The sequence below is a fragment of the Glycine soja genome, chromosome 14, assembly GCF_004193775.1.
Source record: "Glycine soja cultivar W05 chromosome 14, ASM419377v2, whole genome shotgun sequence".
NCBI lineage: Eukaryota > Viridiplantae > Streptophyta > Magnoliopsida > Fabales > Fabaceae > Glycine > Glycine soja.
Genome location: NC_041015.1, coordinates 12,293,606 through 12,307,616, shown reverse-complemented (window position 1 = coordinate 12,307,616; position 14,011 = coordinate 12,293,606).

The following is a 14,011-nucleotide window of genomic DNA, read 5'->3' as shown; positions in this document are numbered from 1 at the left end:
AGAAAATATTTTAGCACACAAACTCTATCTATGAACTGTACAAAACACACGACTCCTCAATTGTTTTCAAATATTTTTAACTCGTCGCCCTTTAAGGATCTTAGCATTAACTCGTCGCCCTTAAAGGGTCTTAGCATTAACTCGTTGCCCTTAAAGGGACTTAGCATTAACTTATCGTCCTTAAAGGGTCTTATAGTCATGTGATTGTACAATCCACAGTTTACAACTCAATGCACACAACATCTCAATCACATGCATACTCAATTTATCGCATACACTCGATTTTAATCACGATGTTATAATCTCAAAATAACATGTTATCATACCTCATGAATCATACACATTTTACCTATGAACTATGAAATACACACAACTACTCAATTATTTTCAAAATTATTTTAACTCGTCACGCTTGTGATTAAACTCGCCGGGTTCCCACAATGGATCCCATCATAATACTCATCGCGCAAAACTCGTCGCCCTTAAAGGGTCTTACAGTTGTATGATTGCACAATTCATAGCTCACAACACAATACCCATCTCAATATACTTGTGTTTCATCATTCATCACATGCTCAATTCATCACATACTCATAATTTGAATCATCATTTGATATCCTCAATATAACATTTATACAAAAACTATCACAACCTGAGGAGTAAAACCCCTCAAATAATATTACACAATTATATCAAAATCACAGGTCAAAATATACACATATCAAGAGCACAATTTATCAATTAATTCTCGGTAGAACATCAATATTTTATTTATAATCATAAAGGAAAAATTGCAATTTAATAAACATTCTGAAATAAAACCCTTATTTAATCTTCTAAGGATCCCTACACATGTTCTCACTCACTCCCAATTGTGAATAACCCATCCCTTACCTCTAAGCGGACTCACGTGTCTTCCGACAGCGATAGCGGCATCTCTAGCGGCTCCCTAAGATTCCTCCAATTTTTCCTCCGCCTGTTTCGATAGAGTTCCCAAACGTTAGAGAGACGGAGAAGGGATTGAAGCCTCCATTTTTACTGTCTTCGTGTGATTCCTTTTTCCCTCTACATGAATATTATCTCGCAAATCCCAACGGTGAAAGTGTGCGGAATTGAATTGTGAACCAAATCAAAATTTCATGAAAATCCATCGGTTAAAAAAACCGGGATCATAGTTTTACTGAGACCGTTTTGGGTTTCTGCGAGAAAATAGAAAGCTAGGGTGCGAAGGGTATTTCTCTTAACTTTGACATGTTTTTACAATTCCCAACGGTGAGAATGTTAGGAATTGGGTTGCAAACGTGCTGCTAAAATTTCACGATAAAAGGACTTTGGGAAGATAAGAGAGAAAAACGAAAATGAAGGAAGAGAAGGCATCGTGAGTTTGAAAACTAACCTAACACGTCTCTACCTACCTAGGGTACTTACAACTTATTATTTACTTTATTTATTTATTTTTCTTATTTTATAAAAAAACTCTATTTTATTCTCTTTCAAATGAACAAATAAAATACTATTTTTTCCTCTCAAACTATTATTTCATTATAACTATTTTTTTATTTATTTAATTATAAAACACCTTATCATTTTATAAAACTCTATTTATTTATAAATAATAATCTTTTTTAATTTAGTCTACGAAAAATGAAATGTTACATTTATTAGTGTAAATTTCTCTTAGGAAGTATTTGATAGACAAGAAAGAAATAGAAAAAATTAAAATAGAAGAAAGATGATTTTAAAAAGGAGAATATAATAGAAATAAAGTTGAATGTTATGTTATTTATTTTAAGATAAATAGGTGAGAGATAGGAAGCATGAAATTGAAATACCTTTATCCTTATATCTATTTTCATTTATATTGAAATAATCTTCCTCAAATTGAGTGAATTAGATCAAAAAGTGAAAGATAATTTTGATGAGCATACATAAAGAATTAAAGATGAAATTGAAAATCTTAATTGAGCGAAAGATGAGAAACAATTTAAATTTAAAATTTGAAATTTCTAATGTATTATTTAGATTTAAAAAATATTATTTAAAATTAAAGATATTATCTATAAATTAAATATTTCTAGATCTATATATAAAAGTCTTAAGATGAAAAGAATCATCCAACTTAAAGAGGAGGTTCACCTCCTTAAGTAAGAGAGGAAGGTCACAAATTTATAAGTTTATCCTAAAAAATTACTATATATGTAGGAATGAAAGTCCAAAACACATTAAACAAATTCAAAATTATTGGAATAAAAATAAAGAAAAAATTTATAAATTTATCCTAAAAAATTACCATATATGTAAGAATGAAAGTACAGATCGAAACAAATTCAAAATTATTAAAATAGAAGTATAAGATGTAGTCTCCCTTTAGATAAAAGTGAAAACTTTAAAAATCATATAACTAAAAAAAGAATCATAAATTTAAATCTTAAAAGTGTAATATTAAATTTATTTATATAATTCTTCATGTTGAAGTGTAAATTTATCTAGTGTTTAAATCTCTCGTATTTCACATTATTTTTCTTTAAGTTCATTCACCCTAATGACTGGAAGTTGGGTCTTGTAAAAAATTTGTAAGTTGGACACATGAAAAATTATCAGCGATAGCAATGCCCATCTTCCATTCCTTTCTTCCTCTTCACAATTATTCAACAACGCAAACACAAAATCCTCTTTAAAACTTCTCTGTCTCTCTCGTGTCTAAATAAAACGCAGAAAGCTTCACTCAAATTGCAGAAATGGCGGCAATGCCCACATCTCTAATGTCCAGAAGCTATCACTGACGGCGTCAGAACCGGAGCCACTGACAGTATCCTCGCCGCGAAGTCGCCTGTGCACCTCGGCGCATGCCTCCACCGCAAGTCCGACGATGCGAACACGCATGTCCCTGACTTCTTCAACACTGTCGCCAGACGAAGAAGAAATTGTTCTCGCCGGCGCGACCTTCGCGCAGAGTGGAAGCATGATTGTGGGACCTTCAACGGTGACAGAGCAGTGTGTTATGTTAACGCAAAGTGGAATCATGCTTTGCGCTCTGGTTCCTTATTTCTCACTCACAGTCACAGAAATAAAAGAAAGAGAGAAATGACTTTGTCACTTAACCTTCACTGTTAAGAGAGAAATAAGTCACGTGAGACCCACCAAGTTTAAATTTAACTCTTTCATAGATCTGTTGTAACAAATACATCTTTTCATCTAGGCCATTATATTTACATTTTTCTAATCAAACAGAGCATTAGACTATATATCTTTCAAAGATAAAGATATATTTTTCACATGCTCACTTGCGAGAGATAAAATGTTAAATGCCAAATCACCTTATAGTCCTCTCTAACATGGTCATAACCAAATTCATGAAGTCTAACATAAACTGGATCCGAAGGTGTTGCAGACAGGGCAAGACTTGGAGGACCACGTTGACTTCTTCTGTATCTGACTTCCACAGTGCAATGTCATTTCCTTGCCTGAGACAAAACTTGCCATTAATACTACCATAGCTCAACATCCAAACACCAATGTCATTATTATCATATGTAACGGATGTGGCAATTCTAATTTAAGGTTGTTCTCGAAACTCTCACCAGAAAGCACAATGCAGAAAGATTCTTAGTTGGCCACGGTGCAATGTGTTGTAGTAAGACACACATGTCATCGTGAGAAGAAGGATGGTTGGATATGAAATTATTGCGGTATATGCTCATAAAATAGGGATCGATATTCAAATGGGACGAATCTATATAAAAGAGAGGAGGCAATTGTCCCCACTATTTTTTTTTTTCTTGATATAATATGTTGTTGTAGTTATAATATGACTCTATAATTTAAAATTTAGTTAAAAAAATAAGTTGTAATATAAGTTTTGCCCTCACTAATTTATATGTTAGTATTGCTCCTACAACTAAATTTTTTTTATCCGTCATTGATTCAAATAACAGACCCCATGATTTACATACACATCCAAATTGTTTCAAAGATTTTAGGGGCAGTTTTGACAGAATGGAGAAGAAGAGATCATTGGGTCTACCTTGGGTGCTTACCTTTTCCTTTTCATTTGTTGCCACGTATTTCTCCATCTGACAAGTTCAACAATGAGGTTGAGAGAACGCACAACCAACACACAACGAAAGCGTTGTTAGGGTGCTCTTGATGATGACTACAATTTTTTTTTTCTTTTTAATAAACTTTTAAAATTCTTCTCTTTTTATTTTTGATAATAATACTCTCCGTTATTTTCTTATTGTTAATTGTATTTGTACTTAATTTTAAAGATAATTAATAAAAGATGATATGATAATTGATACATGCTCCCAGAAGTTAGAAAATATGAAGTTGTTACACAGTTCTGTTGTGAGTAGATAACATTAGGATATATTTGAATTTAGGGTGAAATCAAATCTAAACGGATGTAATTGATTTGGTTTATGTTTTTAAAGAACTTATGTCCAAACAAAAATTCGACTAACATCAGGCTGACTTTTTTTTTTTCTTCGGACATCGGCCTCATTTAGTTCATTCAAATCAGTGAATTATGATAATATATATATATATATATATATATATATATATTATTTTTTGTATTTTTTATCTCTGATTATTATCTTTTTTTTATAAAAAAGAAATAACTTTATATTGATATAAGGTATAAATATTGTCTATTCTTTAACACGCTTCTATTGTGTTAAATTTAATATACTATGAGAATTTTCTATAACTTTATATTGATATATAAGCATTGGCGCATCTATGTATCTGCATTTTTATTTCGTTAACATGTTTCTATTGTGTTAAATTTAATATAGTGTGAGAATTTTTCATATTATGGATTGACATTGTTGGCACTAAAATAGTTAGTCGATGGTCAATTGTTAGCCGACAGCAAACAACTGACAAGATTAACCAACGATGCAACAACTATTTTACAAAGGTATGTGGGAGGCATTGATCAAAGTGAAGAGGCGATTAAAATCATGTAATCATGTTTCCTAAATTTTAGGGCCGGTAGTGGTTTGGAGTTAAATCTGAGTTGTAATTGTCTTTATCTATTACTACTTTTCCTTTACCACAATTCAGGATTATGTTTAGATGGAGGAATTTAAAATTTTGAGAAATTTTAAATTTTAAGAATTTCAAATACTACAATTGAAATTATTTTATTTTCAAAATTTTGTATTTGGATAAAAAAAAGTTAAAATTATGAGGGTGAAAAAAAAATGAATGAAAAAAAAAGAAAAGATATGATTGGTGTGCTAGTTATACCTGTTTCTTGAAGAAGACGGTAAGAGAATTTCAATTTCTCACCTTTTAGAAGGAAATTGAAATTCCATATTTTTAGTTGTTTAAAATTCTGTTTTAAAATTCCAAAATTTTAAATTCTTCACAAAAAAAATCCAAACAATGAATTCTAGATTACAAAAATTCAATTTTTCTTATAAATTATTTTCCTCAGTTAAAATTTTGTATCCAAACATACTCTTAGGACTAATCCAACATATAAACCTCAAAGATACAACAAAGGTAAATTCTTTTGAGTGAATCAGAAATCTCATCATGGTACTAAGTCTCTTCTTGCTTAAGACAATAACAAAGTCTCTTCTTCCTTAAAACAATTGCTACGTGGGAATTGACTGGTGTTAGCCGACACCACGACTAAACATATTACACCAATAAATATTTTATTAATTTCAATTTAATAAAAAAATTCTAAATACATTTCTATTGATACGACATTTTTACTTTTTGGGTAAGATGTTAAATTTGATTTCTTTTAACAATCCTATATGTAGTAGTTTTTTAAAAAAAAATTGGTTAATCTTTATTGTGTGATTTCTTAAAAAATAGCTCAAATAATTGCATTTGCTTCATTTGTTTAGGTTGTGCGGTATGACGTGTTAAGATGCTTTTGCTAAGAGCAAATGTATCCTACATAGTAGTAACAATGGACTTTGAAGTCCAGGTATCGAACCCAAAGGATTAGTTGTGTTATCAAATAATCAATTTTGTGGTTAAGTAAACAATTAGATTTAATACCAATTTGAGTGAAAATTGTTATCAATTACTCCATTGAAAAAGAATAGAACAAACAAGATTATACCGATTTAAAAAACAAAAAAACTTATTAGAAAAATAAGACTAGGACTTTGATTTCACTTGTACCTTATTCCCTCATTCTTATTATAATAAAACCTTAATTATTCCTCAATTATCTATTTTCCTTAAATTCATTTATTAGCCTTTGACCATGGTCTAACAATGCTTTTTATCCATAATTTGATACTCAATTGATCATAAAAAATATCAAATTAGGTCAAAGGAATAAATCTCAAAAGGGTTTATTAAAAACTACTAATTCACTGGAAATTCACACAACCAATTTGATCATGCAAGTTATATGAATTCAATATCGTCTTAGATCAATCAATGACAAGCAAATATTCACAGACAAGCAATCAATTAGGGTTTAGAGTGATAAATTCTAACACAACAATAAAAATAGAGAAGAAATATAATTGACTGAATAACATAAAGAATTTTATTATAATAGAAAAGGTATACAAATACACATTTACATCACAATCCAACAACTCACTTGGGGTGCTTAAAATGGGATCCAATGTACACATCACTCATTTTTACTCTTCCCAATACAAGCACATTTGAATACTTAATTCTCACAATGGAGCAAAACTCTCTTTGAGTGCTTCCAATAGGGTCCACAAAAAATTATTTTATTATTAAAAACAAATGTCTTAAAAACAAGTACAGTTGAACACTTATTTTTTTTTTTATTTTTTTTAATATCTTAAAAACAAATAGCACCGGTGCTACAGTAAGCAACCGGTGCTTAAAGAGAAAAGTAACTAATGTGTGTGCAGTGGGGAATGCTTATTAGGCAACGTTACTTGCGAAGCTCAAATGCTTGCGGAACAATGCGTTAAAGTTACTTTTAGCCACTCATGGTCATAAAGAAGCAGAAGTTTCTAATAAAAGACAAAATTCAAAAGAGGGAAAAACTTTATAGTGGCAAACCCCAATTATGTCCTCTATGACTTTCTTTGGCTAAAGATCCCTCACACAGATGTTCTCTTACTCAGAATGTTAAAAAATGTAAACAACGAAAAAGATAAAAGAAAAAAAAGGTCCCATACTTCCTATTTATATTAACCTAATAAGTGACATATTTCACACACCACCATGGTTGTGCTAAGCCTGACATGGGTGTGGTCCTTGAGGCAGTCCACTTTAACTTCAAATCTTAACTTCAAGGCTCAATCTTACTTTTGGATCACCACAGTTATCGTCATGGTTACCACAACTATGCTAAAAAATTTGACGCTAATCCTCAAAATGGGCCACAACATTACCTGCGTTGTGGTGATTTTACCATAATTGTGGTGGTTAGCACAATTGTGCTAATCCCGTCATACATAGTTTTACAAATCAATACCGTGATCAACCCGATCAAGAAACTAGGTTATTGGATCAATGGTCGAACAAGTGAGTTATAAATTCAATCGCATGACCTAATCTTCATTAAAAAAATTGAAATTTTTATACTCTTATGTGTTTGAAATAAATTGGATTCTTTGGATCCACCTTAGGGAATTTGAATCCACACTCCCACTCCCATATGTCATATGTGTATTGTGCACTTTCCAGTTTTTGTTTGAAAATATCAAATTATCATTTTATTATTATGGAACATCCATTTTAATAGTTTTTATTGATCGCTTATTCTAAAAATTATTATTTTTTGTTACGAAATACTTATTTAAAAGGTAAAATTATTTTCTACAAACACATATTTTGAAAGTTATTTTTTCTTGTTAAATTTATTTTAATAACTATTTTTAATTGTTATAAAATATCTATTTCAAAATGATATAATATAAAAATGAATATTTTAATATTTTTAAAAATTTGAGAGGTACAGGATTTAATATAGAAGGTACAGGATTTAAAATCCCCCACCTCACAAGCAACAAATATATATATATATATATATATATATATATATATATATATATATATATATATATATATATATATATATATATATATATATATATATATATATAACACCCATCCTAGTATCCTACTCTGCAGCACCGCACCCTACACCATCCAGGCCTTCCTCCATTTTCAAACTCGTTCTGCTCCATCACCACAATTTCCCGCTCATCACCTCTGAACCACCCTTCCATTGTCAAACTTCCTCTGCACCAGTGTCATCATTTTCAAATTTCTGCAGCACCTAATCACCATTGTCAGCAAAGCAAATCAACAAAATTATTAAAAAACAAAATCAACCAGTGTGTCTATAAAGTGAGCAAGCTCAATCAGAGAAAGCGTCGAAAAAAAAAAACGAGAATGAATTATAGAAACAGAGATTAGAGTGAAACTAAGAAATTGAGAGGAAATTGAAAAATCAAAGATTGGAGGGATTGCACCGGAAAGGAGAAGGAAAAACTCAGAGACAGAGTTGCAACTGAGGCTACACAATCTGGTATGTAATTCCTGCTCTTCTTTTATTGGAAGATTTTTATATATACTTGTATATTGAGCCATTTTATCAACTGAATCAGCTTTACACATCACATAAAAATAAAAATAAAAAAAGCAATAAAAATAATGTCACTGAACGAAAGAAAATAAAATAAAATCAGAGAATGCCCCCCACTTCCCATGCTTTGTCGTCCGATCACATTAACACACTTTGGGCCTCAAATCTGTCAAGAAGGCTTTTTATGTATCCACTTCCCACTTTTACTAATACACTCCCCTTTTTAAAAAATTTCTCCGCCATATCCTGAATTCTGGAAACTAATACACTTCCCCTTATGCTTCCTCTCTCTAGGTAGCAGATTCTTTCAAATTGTGATGGCAACATAATGAATGCAAAACAATGATGTTTGCTCACTCTACTTATTAGAATAAATCCTTATTGATCTTTCAACTAATTCCCAAATATGAATTATAGGTTCTAATTTGAAACCTGCATATTACATTATCACTAGGCAATGGAATTGGAGAAAGGGAATATAAAATCTTGATTTATTGAAGCAAGACAATAAAAACCCTATTTTGGCTTCTTCCCCTTTACCTTGTTTTGCTTTCTAATTATTATTTTAAATAAAACAAATAGATTAGGCAACGGTGGTATGTGTGTTAAAAGGCGTAGTGAAGTTTCAAGGCTATTGGAAGTGCTCTTGTGGAAAATCAATCCAGGTAGGTATATTTTGTTTTTATTTTGAAGGGGTGTCGTGATTCATGGTTTGGGGGATGCGTGTGTACTGTGGTGTATTTATGGTTTCTGTTAGTAGATTGTAGAGTAAAAAGCTGCTGGAATCGTGTTGGATTATGCATGATACCTATTGAGGGAGTGGCAATTTACAAACTGCATACTGCTCTTTTTTTTGTAAGTTGTAACGATGGCCTAGGCACTACTTGTACTTATGCTATTTCAATAATAAAAATATTCAGCTTTTGCTTCTCATAAAGGTTTGAGGGCATGATGATTTCCAGCAGTCCTCCCACCCAAGCCAACCCCTGTTTACATAATCACCATTTCATAACATCTCCCTCCATAGAGGTCGCCGATATAGGCGAGCCGCCGATATAGGCGGAGAGAGCCGCCGACATGGCGAAGAGAACTAAGACGGGCTATAGGCTCTGATACCATGTTAGATTTCATCTTAAAACCAATTGACATTAAGTGAAGTTGTCCAACAGATATATAAGCTACACCCCAAGGACTGAGACAGGCGATGTGGGACTTCCTAACAAATTTCTTTACAACGAATGTACTAGTAAGAAGGAGAAGTGAAAATAGTAACTGCGTCAAGAATTGCACAAAGTTAAGCCCACTATCTCAACGTTGGTGGTCCCGTTAATTTTTCTCTTCTTTTAGTAACTAATCTAATATCCTTCCTTAAACAAGATCCCACCTTTTCACTCATTCATCTTATATTCTTTCTTTCATTTATATTATACATTTTGTTCAAAAAAAAAAAGGCAAAAGAATTCCACTTGCACCATATCATTTCTAGCCTTGATCAATGACACGTACACTTCAAGCGGTCACAAAACAGTTGTTAACAACTTTATAAATAAAATAATTAATAGAAATTTAATTAATTTGGTTTAATAATAGCCATCTTGACTGCGCTTTCAATTTGGTTACTGTGAAATGTAAAATATACATATACTGATCTAAACATGCAAATCAATTTAAATAGCATATTTAGATCAAACAGCGAAAATTAAAAATATTACGAGCGTACCTCCAGCCATTGCAAGTCGAACGCGAAGCGGCACACACACACGAACCTGGAAGGCAGTTTTGTTCTTCCAAACCCTTACTCACTCTGAATAGATGGTGTATTTTTTCTGAATAGAGAAGTGAGTTTGGTGATACAAAACTGAGAGCACTCCATCCTATTTATAGAGTCTGTCCATCACAGAGCTCTCAACTTGTTATCAGAACGTGAGATAAGAAGTTATCAGTACATGAGATAAAGGATGGGTACGTGATTTGTTACTGAAGGTGGTTGCAAATATATTTGCAAAGATATGGGTTGAATGTGGATGGAAAATGGACCAGATTCAAAATAACTAAATGTTCCAAAATAATAAAATAAAATAAAATAAAAGACTTGGAACGTGAACATGGGCGCGGAACGTGAACGTGGGCGCTTCCAACATTCTCCCACTTGGTCCATTTAACCCAACATCAACCATAACAAGAAACATAATATATGAGTCATAGCGATAGGTCCTCTGATGATGAGTAGTATCTTCCATGTACCATAATATATCAAGTCTCTCAACACTAGCTCTCAACTTAATGAATAAACCATATGTTTATTCTATATCTAAACCGAATGATTTTTCTCGAAATAAATAAATATGTGCACAAAACCATATGAGAAAATATCTAACTGAATAAGAGTTTCATTGAAAATAACAAATGTACGTACAATGAAATTACATCATGGAACCAAGTCCCATTCGTACTACATGATCCTTAAAATTCTTTGGTGGCATGCATTTAGTTAAAGGATCAGCAATCATCAATTCAGTGTTGACATGTTCAATGACCACTTTCTTTTCTTTAACACGTTCTCTTATGGCTAAGTACTTAATGTCGATGTGCTTACTTCGACTTCCACTTTTGTTATTTTTAGCCATAAACACCGCAGCAAAGTTGTCACAATACAACTTTAATGGCCTAGAAATAGAGTTTACAACTCTAAGGCCAGATATGAAACTCTTCAACCATACACCATGCGAGGTAGCCTCAAAACAAGAAACGAACTCAGCCTCCATAGTGGAAGTAGCAGTCAAGGTTTGTTTGGCACTTCTCCAAGATACAGCTCCACTGGCTAACATAAAAATATAACCAGATGTTGATCTTCGTGAATCAACGCAACCAGCAAAGTCTGTGTCGGAGTAGCCAATCACTTCCAAACAATTAGTTTGTCTGTACATGAGCATGTAATCCTTTGTTCCTTGAAGATATCTCATCACTTTCTTTGCAGCTTTCCAGTGGTCAATACCTGGATTACTTTAATATCTTCCCAAGACTCCAACAGCGAATGCAATATCAGGTCTAGTGCAAACCTGAGCATACATAAGGCTTCCAACTGCTGAAGCATATTGAATATTTTTCATGTGTTCCCGCTCAAAATCATTTTTGGGGCATTGACTCAAAGCAAGTTTGTCACCCTTCACAATGGGAGCTACACTTGGTGAACAATCTTTCATATTAAATCTCTCTAAAACTTTGTTGATATAGGTTTCTTGAGACAAGCCTAAAATGCCTCGAGATCTTTCTCTATGGATCTTTATGCCTATGACATAAGATGCCTCTCCCATATCCTTCAAATCAAATTTCTTTGAGAGAAATTGTTTCACCTCATATAGCATACCCTTATCATTAGTCGCAAGCAGAATATCATCTACGTATAATACAAGGAAACAAATCTTACTCCCACTGACCTTGTAGTATATACAGTGATCCATGACATTATCTTCAAAGCTAAATGAAGAAATGACCTCATGAAATTTTAAATACCACTGGCGGGAGGCTTATTTCAATCCATAGATGGACTTATTAAGCTTGAAGGCTAAGTGCTCACCAACACTAGATAAGAATCCCTCAGGTTGTTTCATGTAAACCTGTTCTTCTAGATCACCATTCAGGAACGCCGTTTTCACATCCATTTGATGCAGCTCAAGATCAAAATGAGCTACTAATGCCAAAATTACTCGAAGAGAGTCTTTCTTAGATACAGGGGAAAAGGTCTCTCTGTAATCGATTCCATCTCTTTGAGTGAATCCTTTAGCAACAAGTCTTGCCTTATGTCTCTCAATGTTGCCTTCTGAGTCTTTCTTTGTTTTGAAGACCCATCTACATCTGATGGCTTTTACACCAACAGGCAACTCAACGAGATCCTAAACTTGGTTAGATGCCATAGAATCCATCTCATCCCTCATAGCATTATACCACAAATTTGATTCCTTAGAACTCATGGCTTGTGAAAACGTCTCAGGATCATTTTCGGCTCCCATGTTGTAGTCTGATTCTTGTAGGTACACTACATAATCACTAGAAATTGTTGTCTTTTTTACTCTAGTAGATCTTCTTAATGTTGTTTGGTCATCTTGCTGAGGAACTTGTTCAACTGGTTCTTGACCAGTTTGTTCAATATCATCATGTTGTTCCTCACAAACAACTTGATCTACATGATCACTTTCAACAGCTTGTGGAACTTCAATCACTGGTTGTCTAACACCCATTTTAACTTGAGGAGTGGGAATGACTACCAACCTATTACTTGTCCCAGAAGGTATAGCTTCATAGTGATCCTTTTCAGAAGAAATGTTCCGAAATTGATCACTCCCACTGATCAAGTCATTTTCAAGAAACTTTGCATTCCTTGATTCCACAATCCTAGTGTTGTGGGATGGACAATAGAACCTATACCCTTTAGACCTTTCAGCATATCCAATGAAATACCCAATAATAGTCTTAGGGTCTAGTTTCTTCTCTTGTGGATTATAAATTCTTACTTCAGACGGGCATCCCCAAACGCGTATATGTCGCAAACTTGGTTTCCAACCCTTGAATAACTCAAAAGGTGTCTTCGAGACAACCTTGGTTGGAACTCGGTTTAATATATATGCAGCCGTCTTAAGAGCATCAATCCACAAAAATTGAGGAAGCTTTACATTACTCCTCATGCTTCTCACCATGTCTAATAAGGTCCGATTTCTTCGTTCTGCCACACCATTCTGATCCGGAGAACCAGGCATAGTGTATTGGGCAACAATCCCATGTTCTTGAAGAAATTTCGCAAATGAACCTGGTGCTTGTCCATCCTCTGTGTATCTACCATAGTACTCCCCACCTCTATCTGATCTCACGATCTTAATTTGTTTTCCACATTGTTTCTCAACTTTAGCCTTAAAAACTTTAAAGGCATCTAAAGCTTCATTCTTAGAATGAAGTAAGTAGAGATACATATATCGTGAATAATCATCTATAAAGGTTATGAAGTATTTCGGACTATTTGCATCCATGTCTGGACAACATATGTATGTATGTATGATTTCTAATAAATTAGAACTCCTCTTTGCACCTTTTTTAGACTTGTTAGTTTGCGTACCCTTAATGCAATCTACACAAGTCTCAAAATCAGCGAAATCCAAAGCACTAAGTACTCCTTCATTTACTAATCGCTTGATTCTCTCAATAGAGATATGTCCTAATCTCCGGTGCCACAACATAGAGGATTCTTCATTCACAATACATCGTTTTAACCCAACAGAAACGTGCATTGAAGTAGCGTCGTTTTTCAATTCAATCGAATAAAGACCATCAACCAATTGACCACAACCAATAATTTCAGATTTATTTAGTAAATTAAAACCAAAGTCTGTAAAATTAAAATAAAATCCCAAAGGTGCAAGTTTAGAAACAGAAATTAAGTTTTTACAGAAACTAGGAACA